This window comes from Triturus cristatus, chromosome 7, assembly GCF_964204655.1.
Source record: "Triturus cristatus chromosome 7, aTriCri1.1, whole genome shotgun sequence".
In the NCBI taxonomy this organism is placed as follows: Eukaryota; Metazoa; Chordata; class Amphibia; order Caudata; family Salamandridae; genus Triturus; species Triturus cristatus.
The window spans coordinates 1,542,578,157-1,542,591,199 of NC_140590.1; the positions used below are offsets into that span (position 1 = coordinate 1,542,578,157).

The 13,043-nt window shown below is 46.1% G+C and overlaps 1 protein-coding gene across 19 annotated transcripts in view; it reads right to left on the bottom strand.

Moving 5' to 3' along the window:
* LOC146812330 (uncharacterized) overlaps positions 1-13,043 on the bottom strand; it is a 398,549-nt gene that overhangs the window by 299,021 nt on the left and 86,485 nt on the right. For 14 of the 19 annotated variants that reach the window (XR_014965925.1, XR_014965923.1, XR_014965926.1 and 11 more), the window contains exon 1: positions 752-886. The exons of 2 other annotated variants lie outside the window; for them this stretch is intronic. The gene's annotated coding sequence lies outside the window, so the exon portion shown is untranslated. Of the gene's footprint in view, positions 1-751; positions 956-13,043 lie in introns of those variants that run through there. 3 more of the 19 variants (XR_014965929.1, XR_014965927.1, XR_014965924.1) reach the window with 3 other exon arrangements.

Below are 13,043 nucleotides of genomic sequence, written 5' to 3' on the forward strand. Positions count from 1 at the left end.
ACTGCCCAGACTTTGGTGTGGGGGTAAAAGGGGAGGCCGGTACATTTGCTTGTTTGCCTTGGGGCCCATGACAAGCCCTGCAACGGTACAGCGTTTATATACGGAGCCAGTTACGCCAGTACTGTGGGGCAGATGGAGCATCGGCAGTGGTGTGTTTCGCATCCTTCACCACTACCAAAGCCAAACCCCACAAAACAACCACAAACCAACAAATGCATTAACCGGTTCAGAGGCGACAGATGGAGCATCGGTAGTGGTGTGTTTCGCATCCCCCACAAACAGAAGCCACAGCACACAAAACACACACAAACCAACAAATGCCTTCACCTGTTCGGAGGCGAACCCGTCTATGGTGCAGCAGATACGGAGGAACCCAATGTATGGCTGTATTGTACAGCCTAGTGGTCGGCGGGTGGTTTGGTAAGATTTACATTTTTTTTGTTTACACAAGGGCCCATACTGCCTTGTTATAACAAAGTAATCTTTAGTACTATTTAGATGGGGTAGGTAAGTCTGTAAATCTGATTTTACCAGGCATTCTAAATTAAACACCAACGTAGCTAGGTACGAGCAAACTAAAACAGAAACGATGTGCCATGCCACAAAACAGAAAACAGAGTTAAGCAAACATTAAGCACAAAAGCAGTGGAAAAACAGCTCCACAAACTCAGACATGCAGATAAAACGTATGCATGCTCTGGCAAAAAAAAAAAAGATCCGCAGCACTGAGAAACAAAACTAGTTATTTTACCCGCAAACAAGAACTCGCCGAACGAATGAACTCACAAGCCCACATCCACTTCCTTTCAAATTAATTACCAGCCCCGCCTGATCACCATCCGTTCCACGGAACGAACCCCAATGCGTCCCAGGGGAGACCTATTCATTTTTCCTCAATGGAGACAGACGTGTAACATCGCACTTTAAAGAGAGCGTCACATCCACGGCATCCAGGCGCTGCAGGTAAAATATGGGGTGGAGCTGGTGGTCACAGTAGGGACAGCCTAGACTAGGCGATAGCGTGGGCATCCTTTCCCCGTGTTGGTGTTTGTGTATGGCTTGGTGGACTGCATGGATGACTTTTTGGTCGCCCAGAGCTGAGAAACTGTCAGTTTCGGGAGAACGCATTCCACCTTGTCCCAAGGACTCTGTGTTTAAACTACCGAGAGTTCTTTAAACTTAATGATGCATTTTGGGGGTTGTAGTCTCGGGGTGGCCTCGGTTCAGCCCATTGCGCTAGTGCTTCATTTCACAACAGTTTTGCAAAAGCTAATTCCAGGGCAGGATTCATGGTGGATTGGAATCGTCCCGTCGCCAGTCCAGCGTCTTAAGTCATCCTCGGTCATTACCGCTTTCAAGACAACTGTCCATTGCATTTTAGGAAATGTAGTTCCAATTTTACATTTTTAAGTATGGGTTAAAAACTACCGACTTTCATGCCAGCATGGAGATTGCAGTTGGTGGAAAAAAAGTTCTTGTTGAAACTTTTTACACATAAAAGGCCACTCGGCAGGTAGTATGAAGCAGCCTTTGGAGTCAAAGCCTGTTGAGGAGCTTAACGAGTTCCCCTTTGGGGAGGGTGACTAGTCCAAGTCCCCAAGAGAGATCATTAACTTTCTTCTCACAGTCCTCCTGCTCAGTTCCTTGAGATCCAGTTAGCTCACCGCAACAATTCTAAACATTCATCATTTAGAGAAAAAACACATATTTGTGAGGGGAGAGCCATTTATTTGTCTGTGAGCCTGAGAGGTGGGAGGTGGTCACCCTCTGTTGGGCCACATATCTATTTTTGTGATCTGCTTGTGTGACTGGTGGGTGGGTATCTATTTAAAATGGGCGTCAGGATCTAATTCTGATGTTGGGTGTTAGGTGATTGAATGTTTAGGTAATGTGAATGTCAGTGTACTGTGAATGCAGATTGTGGATTTCTGTGCAAAGGAAAGAGTGTGGTATTTAGGCATGTTGCTCTGTCTCTTTACCCCTTTGGTGTGAACGGAGATCTAGGGTTTTTCTATGGATGCTGGTCATGCCTAGTATGTATGGGCGGCTTGGTTAAGTGTTGGAATATGTGATATGAGAGTGTGCTGGATGAGGGAGGGCTACATCAGCAGTCTGTGGGGTGGAGCTCAGCAGAAGATGAACTGGTCCTAGGGCGAATCATTAGTCCTAGTAGGGTGTGTGTTTATAGCTAACAACCCCTTAAAAAAGCATCTCTGCCCATGAGGGCATTGAATTTTACAGTACTTCATAGTTCAGTCGATCTTTGGCTACGCAGATCCATAGGCAGTTCCACATCCACTCTTTAGCAACGGCCTTGATTGCAGTTCCCATGTCTGCTTCAGCAAGTATGCTGCCCTTGGAGACACCCTCTTGGTGGGATTTAGTGCTTCCACACTGGCAGTGATGACATACCATCAGGATTTGAAGTTCTCTGTGTACAAAGTGAGATACTGCATGTCTCTTACTTCTCTCTCTGGGACCGTCAGTTGTTGCATTAACAACACTTTAAATTCAGGTCATTATGTCTCCCACGAGGATGCATTGCTCTGGTTGAGGCTCTTCTGCTACAGCCCTTTTGAGGAGTTGTTTTTTATCCATTGTTTCATCTCTACTTAATCTCAATAATACCTTCGCCTATTAAACATTATCAGGTTTCAAAAAGTAATGAATAGTTTCTGCCTCTAGCTGTTCGTCTGAGTGATGCAGGAGTTTGTTATAATGAACCTTGAGTGTGGAAGGTCCAAAAGGGATGGGTAACCTGACTTCTTAAGCACAGGTTAGGATTTATTGAATGTTGATAGCTCAAGGCCAGTTAGTATTGGGACCTTGTGATGTTACAGCGCTGGCAAGCGTTCCTCACCTGTCCAGCCAAAGGTGCCCGGCACAGTGTTCAGTATGAATGGACTGACTGCACACGGTACACAAGAGGAGAAGTAACACACCATTCACTCTTCAAAGATTGCTAAACCAAAAAATAAACCATGCAGTATGAAAGGTGAGTCGTGCAAAGGAAAAATGCAGACCAAACACTGCTTCAAAGTCAAAGGGCCTCACTTGGAGGTTGGTGGATGCTTGCAATGCACCAATAACAGCAATGTCACATCCACCAAACATTGGAGTTCCCTTGCTCCATACAGTGGTAGAACTACTGAAGGGTTCCTGCAGGATGAGAGTCAGCTAGGTGTGCCATCAGAAATCCTTTACTTGAAGCCTGTCCACGACTGGGCTTCCAGGTCTCAGTGATAGGCTCTGCATGTAGGAAAGCGCACTTTTTATATGGTCACCCGGCGCCCCTTTTGTCCCAATGCTGATGGTTAAGACTCTGAAAGTGCACTGGGGCCTGCTGCCCAGGCACCAGTGGCCTCTTCTTAAAACTGATATTAATGAATTGGTACCCCCAATTGGCAAAGGATTATAAATCCCTATTATACGGTACCAGTGATACCCGGGGCATAGGATTATTATATTAAGATTTGTACAGCTCATGGCTACCCAACCAAGGGTTTCCCGGTGCTACGTTACAATAACGATACCCAAGAGCACGGTAGAGACTGCTTAGATTAACTGCATCTGGAAGAGCCAGGTTTTAAGTTTTCTGTGAGAGACTGAAAGCAAACAGCAGGATCTCAAATCATCAGGGAGAGAGTTCCACAGCTTTGGGCCTAAGAAGGAGAAGGCTTGATCTACTTGCCTGATAGCTTAACTCTGGGAACTGCTGTGAGATCCAAATTGCTTGACCGTGAGGACTGCCTGGGAGTGCATCACATCACCAAGGTTCCTAGGTAGGAGGGACCAGAGTTTGTGAAACATTTGTGTAGGTAGCACAGCATCTTAAATTGAATACAACGTTCAATTGGAAGCCACTACAATTAGCGAAGCAGGATAACCATACAATGGAACTTGGTGTGGGGGATGAATTATAAGTCTTGTCGCCGAGTTACACATTATCTGGAGATGTTTAAGAAGGTTCTTTGTTACTCCAAAATACAGAATGTTTCTGTAGTCATGCCTCAAATTCCCAAGGCCTGGATGACTGTTCGCTGGGCTGAGGACGGAAGACATTCTAAAATGGTTCTGAGCCATCTAAGAATGCTGAGGCCACTTGGAGAACTGGTGACTCATAGAAAGCCTCTTGACCAACCAAGCACCAAGGTTCTAATGGAACAGGGGCAGGTATATTGAGTTAAAGGGGTCACCAGGGCCTGAAGCACTGTGTGTCAGCCTGAGTGACCCAAGTAAATGACTGACAGCAGGTGTAGGAAAGTAGAATCTGCTTCTTATGGTTACCACCACTTTTTGCTTGATGTTAACACTGTTTTTGACTATTCTGACTGGCATCCTGCTAATCAGGACCCCAGTCTATCTGCTTTCTCCCTAAAATGTTATGTCATATACTTAGGTACACTCCAGATTGGATACTGGGGTACCCTTGTCAGTCCCTAGTACATGGCACACATGTACCCAAGGCATAGGCACCCCAGAGGAATCCCATGGGCTGATGGCTGTATTATGCCACCCATGAGAGGCCATGGAAAGTGGAACTACAGGCCTGCTATTGCAGTCTGTGTAAGATGGTGCATGCACCACTTTCTTTAGATATAGGTTTACTATATGTATTGGTCACTACACTTAAAACCTATGTCACCCCATAGGAGGCCTTGACAATCCTGAAGGCAGGGTGCTGGGTTTTACATGAGATGGTGCCCCTGCATGAGCAGAGCACCCCAGCACCCTTCGGAGACCATTCTACCGGGTTGGTGGTGACGCAGCCGGACATAAAGGTAGAGGTGCATTATATGCTCACGTAAAATGCTATCTCGAAAATGGCTGCAACAAACCATGTTGTGTTTGGTATCAAATACCTTGGAATCATACATCCACACCAGTAACCGGTGTGGGAGGTATGATTCCACCCTTCAGAAGCAAGCTTCGTGGGGTCCCTGGTCTTCCCGATACCAGCCTTCTCGACCTGGACAGCACAAAATGGTTGCTGCTGATCAGAGACACATTTCTGCCCTCGTGCTGCTGAGCCAAGCTCGAGAAGAGGAAGGCAGCACAATAGGCAGCCTGTCACAGGGAGGTGTGACCACCTCCCAGACAAGATTGAGTATATTGGAGCTGGGTGGGTGCACTTTCCAAGTGCCTGCAGGTCTGCACGAGGGGCACATTTGGTGTCCCTGTGCACAGTTCAGCTCAAACCAGTCCTGGGAGCCATTGGCTTCTGTTCTGGCATGAACCTGGACAAAGGACATGGGAGTGACCTCCCCATGTCCTGATCCTCCCATGGGAGGGTCCCCTGAATCTTAAACCCTCTGCCGTAGGTAAAAATGGGCTTACCTGGCTGTAGGACACTAGATTCGACGTGGCCAAGATTCTTATCAAGAATCCACTTACCTTCGACCGTCTGGACACTTGACTTTTGTGGACTTCGACTGGGCTGACTTAGTCTCCCTCTCCGTCCAAAGCATCGTCTGTACCTGTGCGCAATACAGCCTCTATGAAGGACCTGTGGGTGAAGGAGTCACTCCCCTGCATTTGCAGGCACCATAACACAACTGACCACTCTTCTGATCCTGAGCTCTTGCAGACTGAGAAGGCCCCAACAACACAGGAGGTGGGTTTCTACTTCCCTTGAGGTCGAGTTGCCCTCTCACGGAGTTTGAGGCCAGTATTCCTTGTGGGAACCGCAAAACCCGAACCCCTATGCACCACGTACTTTTGCAAGTGCATATGCTTGTTGGCATTCCCCAACTAAGTGCATTGGGCTACTGATGGCCCCAACCTCTGTGCACATTTCATACAAAGTATTCCAGTGTCCTCACACTCTGTGCCCTGCAAGCTTTCTTTGTGAAACTGCTAGTGGTCCCCTCACAACTCCTGTGCCTTCAGCCTGTGGGTCCACTTGAGGGACAACACTGCTTTTCTTGGGCTCCCCTGGTTGCTCCAGGCCTGCCCTGACTCCTTGCTGTGGTGAGTCCTCTGGTCCTTGTTGGGCCAGACGGTAACCTTCTTTGGCTTTCTTGGTGGGTTGCTGCTGCTAAGGCTTGTTGGTGCTCCTGCCGGACACCGACCCCTCAGCACTCAACATCCTTCATGGAACAGCTCGTATCCAGATCCTGGTTGTCCTTGAAATCTCCTGGTTCCTGCAGCTGTAGAGTCAAGGTCTCCTTCACACCTGAAGCACCCAACATTGGTGGGCATTCGTCTAACGAGTGCCTGGTCACTCCTGAGTGACCCAGACTCTGTTCCCACTGCTTTCAGGTTCCTTCCATCAAGATTCCACCTGTGGGATCCACCGGACACTTTTCTTCTTTCCAGGAGTGGCATTTCTTTGAAGACTCCCTTTGAGAACGACTGCGGTTTCCAACGCCACTTCAGCCCCATGCACCAGAGTTCCCTGGGATAGGTAACTCTGGTACTTTGGTATCCATGGGTGTGGTGGCTCTCCAACCTATGTTCCAAAGGGTTTTCTCATAATCCACTGGGAAGCATTCTTAAACTTAAAAACTGCAACCGCGACTCTCCCATTGAATTGCACATAGCACGCGGTTGTTTTCTCACATTGCACCCATCCTCCGTGGGGTCCCTACTTACTCACTTTGGGTGGTTCCTTGGGGTTCCAGTGATCCTACATCCTCTAGACAGTGTCTTGCCTCGAGTTGTGGTTCTTATACCACTATTTTAGTATATGGTTTTGTCTCCCCCTGGAGCCCTCTGTGTATTAGTGCAACTTATGATTGTTTCTGCTCCTGCCCGACCCAGTTCTTCAAATCACTTGCTCTATGACTTAATTTGGTGTTGAACCAGATTTAGAATTCTTCTCTGACCACGGGGATCTATCCTGCCACCTGGAAACCGGCCCATCTCCTGCCTATTCTAAAGAACATAGACGCTGACCCAGCAGAACACAAATGTTTTAGGCCTATATCTTTTTACCAGCGCCTGCTAAGATTCTTGAAAAAGAAATTCAGAAACAATTGTTCAATTTCCTTGAAGCTAACTGCTGTCTCCATGATACCCAATCTAGTTTCAGATCAGGCTACAGCACAGAGATAGCGCTTCTGGAAGTGGCTGAAACTGTGCATGAAGCGTTAGACCAGGGCAACTCTGCAATGTTGGTGCTATTGGATCTCTCAGCGGCATTTGACACGGTGTAACATCGAAATTCTCTTGGAGAGACTTAAGCACGTGGGAGTGGGAGGGGACCGCTCTGGCCTGATTCTACTCATTTTTAGAGGACCGCTCTCAGCGGGTATTACTTCGCCCCCACGCGTCCTCACAGAAACCAGTGCTCAGCTTTGAGCCCATTACTATTCAATGTCTACCTTACCCTCCTCGCAACAGTTGCCGAGCAAATGGGTGTAACAGCGGTATCCTATGCTGATGATACTCAGCTGGTGTTTTCTTTCTGAGAGCACTCTGAGGATGCCTTTGACAACTTCAAACAATGTTTGAATAACATCGCAGCCTGGATGTCACAAAGCTGCTTGAAACTGAATACCGAGAAAGCAGTGGTTTTCTTCTTTAAATCATTCTTCCCCCTTGCTACCGGAGCTCTGGTGGCCATCTGAGTTAGACCCTTCTGCCAATCCCAGTAGATTCAGCTAGAAACCTGGGGTTTAATTTTGACTCAGACCTTTCCTGCAATGCCCAGATCTGCCAGGTCTCCTCTTCCTGTTTCTGGAAACAGAGCTTTGAGGAGATTCCTCGATCTCCTCCCAATGGATTGCAGGAAGACTGTGGACCATGCATTGGTCACGTCCCAGCTGGACTACTCCAATAGCCATTATATCGGACTACCAGTGTATTTGATCTGCCGGTTGCAAACTGTTCAAAATGCTGCGGCCCGGCTCATAAGGAAGGTGTCTTTCTGCCACCATATATCCCCTCATGTGCGGAGCCTCCGCTGGCTGCCAGTCAAAAAGAGAAATGAATTTAAGGCACTCACCTTTGCCTACTACAGAGCCTCTAGAGATCGGGCCCGCATTATCTAAAACTAAGACTCCAAAACTATCATCATAACAGCGTTCTGAGATCCAAACACCTGAAACTGCTTAGAATTCCCCACTTCTCTAAGGTCAGAATGGGCGGTCGAGCTTGCTAGGAAAGCAGTAAAAACCTGGCTCTTTGACCTCCTGTAGCTTCTCCCCTCTTTCCTCTTTGGTATTCTGCATTTAGCACCGGGACACATCCGCTGGAGGTAACCATGCACTTTATAAATGCTGATTATTATTACGATTGTTTCTGTGCTACAGTATTGTGTTCTTTGAGTTTATCTGTGTGTAGTAGATACTGTGAGGTATTTAAGGTATGCAATAACACTAAATACATATTTTTTATACTGTGTGGTTCATTTAACCAATACTACATGGTTGCATTCTGGTAAAGTAAGCTGCTTAACATTTCTTCGAAACTAAGCCTGAAGGCTGCTCTCCACAGCATAGCTTTCTAAGGTTCTTTTTGACCTCTTAAATCACCGTAAGGGTTGTTTGGACTGGTGCAAGGTGCCCACTTTAATTACTGCAGTACAAAAGGGGGTGGTGATGGACGGAGCATCAGAACCAATCAAACACTCACACCCAGTCAACAGATCTGGGTTTGATCCATCACCGTTCTTTAGCCCACTCTGCCACCCCAGTTCAGACATGGCCATATGCAAATCAGTCTGACCCTGTGCCTCATGGGAACAGTCCAGCCGGAACTGCCAAGCCATGCCTTCCCTGGACCGGAAACAAGCTTCCTAGGACCGGTTTCTGGCATTTCAGCCGTCTTCAGCCAGGCTTGCTTGAATCCAGTGGCAAAGTGAGCAAGGGACTCACGTCTGAGCACACCCTGCCAACTTATGGCGAGCAAAGCAGTACAAAAGGGGGTGGTGATGGACGGAGCATCAGAACCAATTGTTGTCTTTGCACTTTAATTACTGGACATCATATACCAGGCCAACGTTTCACAGCTGGTCTGCCATTGCAGATTGCAGGAGGAGTGCAAACTTCTTAAACTTGACATTGCCCTAACCATGTGTGTGAAAATCAATGCACTATTTTTAATATATGCAAGTCACCCCTAAGGACGGCCTCCTAACCCCAGGAGGCAGGGTGCATTATATTAAAGGCATGGGCATGTAAGTGCAAACTTAGGTGTCCCTATAGTTGCCTTTGCCATTAAAGGGCACTAGAAGTGATAAACGGCTCATAATTTAACATGTGCTGGTACCCGGGCAACCCAGAGGATGGTAGCTCCTTTATGATACCATCTAAATATTTTGTGTTTGGTATCAAACAGCATGCCTCTTCACCCTAACACAAATCTCATGTGGAGGAAGATGTGGCATGAACTCAGGGGGATAACTTAGAGGTTGCCCACCTAGTTGTCCCAGTCTTTCCTCTGATCTGACTGCCAGCCAGAGCTTGCTGCCACTGAGACAGGAATCTGGCCCTCTGCGACGAGGTGGGAACTCTCCAAGGAGTCAGAAACAATGGCTTGGACAGGAAAGAGATCACACCTCCCTCCCTTGGCTAGTGAAGTGGCACATCAAGGCTGTGCAACCAGGCTGCCTCCCAAAGGAAGAAACAGCCCCCCCTGCCCCAAGCACATTTGCACTCAGGCAGGAGAGATAATTAGGTATTCAGGAGGTGTACAGCCACAGAAGGCTAGACACACCTCTAGGGTAGCCTACTTGGTTTGTACAGTGAAGAAATACTTCAGCCATTTTAAAAAGTGGTAGAATAGTGGGTTCTGGGTAGAAAAGGTGACCTACAACCCGAGATGTGGTCACCTCAGGGGTGGATTAGCTGCTGGGGTAAGTAGCCCATTGGCCATTTGAACCCACACCCCTAATGCCCCTAAATCTAGGATTCAAGAGCTACCCATGACACCAGAACCTCAGTTCTGATCTGACTTGCAACAAGAATACAAGAATAAAATTAGAGACGTGTGTGACAACGGGAGTTGCACAAACCAATGGTGTGATACTCTGCACCTGTGCCAACCTTCCTGGGATGGGATGGGATGGACACAGCTTGTCCTGGACCAAAGCTTCGTTCACCCAGACAGAAGAACCCCTTTGGGAGCCAAAGGCATCATTTGATGTCACTGGACTATTGGCAGTATTTCTCTGGACTAGTGGCAGTAGTCCCCTACAACCATAGGTAAAAACAATGTACTAGACCTGAATAATCGCTGTCCAGTGGGTCCTCTGAGGGATTGCCCATAAGTAGAAGGTCCACTGAATTGTGCGAAATGCAGTCCTCACCTACATGAACTTTAAGGCAGCTACCATGTTCCCCAAGACCTCCGGATATCAAAATTTCTACTGTGCTTACCACTGCCAAGGCTTGTTGGTCGCCAGTCCTGCAACCACCCTCTTTTTTTGACGCTGCTCGAGGGAACTCCACAAAACCTTCCTCTGACATCAGCAGTGGCTTCATTGTCAACTTTTTTAACCCTGTTCCCCACCAACACTGTGTAAGCAGTAAAACCAGCTCTCCCATGGCTCCCGCTTTAGCATCAAGGATAGCCAGGACACCTCTGCACCCGGGCTTCTTGAGCCAGGTCAAAATGAACTAGCTTGATCCTAGGGCCACATCACCTTTACCTTCCTTGGGTTCCCTGCAACTCGCCCTCAAAGTTACCGATTATCATTGCCTCTCTTCCCATTGACCGAAATGCAAAAGTCCTGCAGTAGTGAATGACTGTTTTATGTGTTCTTCCAAAATCCACAACTCCAGGTGTATGTATCTGATCTATTTCATTTAGGTGTGTAAATTGAAATAAAAATCTGCTTTATTTTTTATACATTGGTGTTGGGTTTCTTTCGAGTCTTTTCAATTACTTATCGTCCATGTTGGTACTCTGAAATGCTTAACACATGTTCCTCTAGTAACGTTGGACTGCTCTTTGCCATTCTACCAGGACTGAGCTAAGAATTTATTACTGCGAATCCAACAACCATCTTTGGGGTATTGTGAGAGTACTGCATGGTGAAGCCTAACCAGCATCACCACAATTCTCCACCTTCCTACACTACGGATTTAGGGTCAGGTGACCATCATTGGATTTCTCTTTCTGGCGTGGCAGCATGTTTTATCTTGAGAGGGAAAACAATTACCCCGACATATAGGAAAAAAAACTACATGTGTGTCAGAGGGAATATTTTTTGTTCTCCCCCCCCCAAAAACTCCTGCTTTGAGAATTTGAGAAAAATAAAAAAAGAATTCTGAGCTGTGCAAACCAATACTGCTTTCTCAGCAGAAGGACTATAATATGTGTAGCAGTGTTAACCAAACAAGGCAGCAAGAAAAGGAAAATGATGTGACCTAATGCAGTACATTTTATGATAGTAATACTTTATAATTTTGTAATTTATTTCCACACATTTACACTGTCTTGGCAATTGCTTCACCTCATTAGTACCACTTTAACATCCAAATACAATTAATAAACAACTGAAAGATGACCAGTTACCCTTTGCATAGACCCTTCCTCTGCTCAGTAGCAGCCATCACTGTGATCATAGTAACTTTGTATAATTGTGAGCACAGTGGGCCAATACAGATTTTTTTAAGGCAGCTGCTGTTCCATTGTCTTCAATGCAACTTAACAGTTACATTTTCTAATAGGAGAAAGGATGAACATAAGTTGATGTTGAGAATTCTCAGATTCTATGCAGACCACTAGAGGGCACAATTCTCCTGTTAAACAACAAACTGTAAGAGCCTGCTGAGCTGGGCAGCTGTAAATCTTCATTAGTGGCCGGTACAACTGGGAAATAGAACTGCTGGGCATTGAGTGTTGGAAGGCTTTGCACGATGACATGGTCACGCTCTACTGTCCCTAGGATTGCAGATTTCTTAGAGAAAATCATGAGCTAAACCAACTGGTCACAAGGACACCTCAGAAATGGGCCAGTCATCACTGGGAGAGTGCTTGAGATTGTACGAGCTACAAAAAAGAAACACACAGAAGTGAGAGAATGCTAACTCACTAATAGTAATAACTACCAATATCTTAGTGATAGGCCAGAGGAGTATCTACATAACTTCTTAAATAATCAGTCCAAGTGAGCTCCAATGAGTTTGATTAGGAAGCGCCAAGCACCTGGCTAGATAATGATCACATAATATGTGTAACAAAAGAATAGTTTCTTACCTGTAACACCAGTTCTCTTGCAGGGGTATTTCCATGACAAGTCATAAGCACTTGAATAGTCCAGCTCATGATCCAGGACCTGGAGCACTTCTTTTTATAGATCTTCTTAAGTGCATATTTTTCATCTTTCTTCAGGAAGGCCTGCAAAGACACTTAAGAGATTATAAAAACAATAATGCAACTAAATAAGCTATAATGGCCACAACTTCATCTTGAAGTGAAAAAGACAGCCAGTGTACTACGTTTTGTTAAATTATTTATGGTGTTTAACCCACAGAAAAAAACTCCCCTTCACAAAACTCCTTTTTTATGATTCAGATGAAGGATGGGACAGAGTAGCCCCCAAAAGCTGCCATTATATGTCTTAAACTAGACACTGAGCCTGTAAAAAAAACTCCAAACACCACCAGTATCCCATGATGCACAGCCAGTGGCAGTTACTTCAGTTCTTTTTGAAGACGATGAGAAGTGAATGTCTATTTTGTATAATGGATTTGTCTGTCTATTTCACCAGGGAGGCAGGAGGGTTGCTTATGACTCATCATGGAAATACCCCTGCAAGAGAACTGAAGTTATAGGTAAGAAATTATTCCTTCTCTTGCAGGGGATTTCCATGTATAGTCATAAGCACTTGAATTGACTAGCAAGCCCATCCCTATACAACAGACGCGGTGGAAGAGACAGATTTAAACTGCAAGTTTAAGCAAAGAGATTCTGAAGGGAATCCCGCCCTACTTGAGCATCTACCTTGGCACCAGAGTCTAGGCAGTAATGTCTTGTGAATGTCTGGACTGATTTTCAGGTAGCAGCCTTACAAATCTTTGAAATGGGTACATTACAAAGCAAGGCCTCTGTAGCAGCCTTTCCTCTGGTAGAATGATTCCTAGGCTTACAAG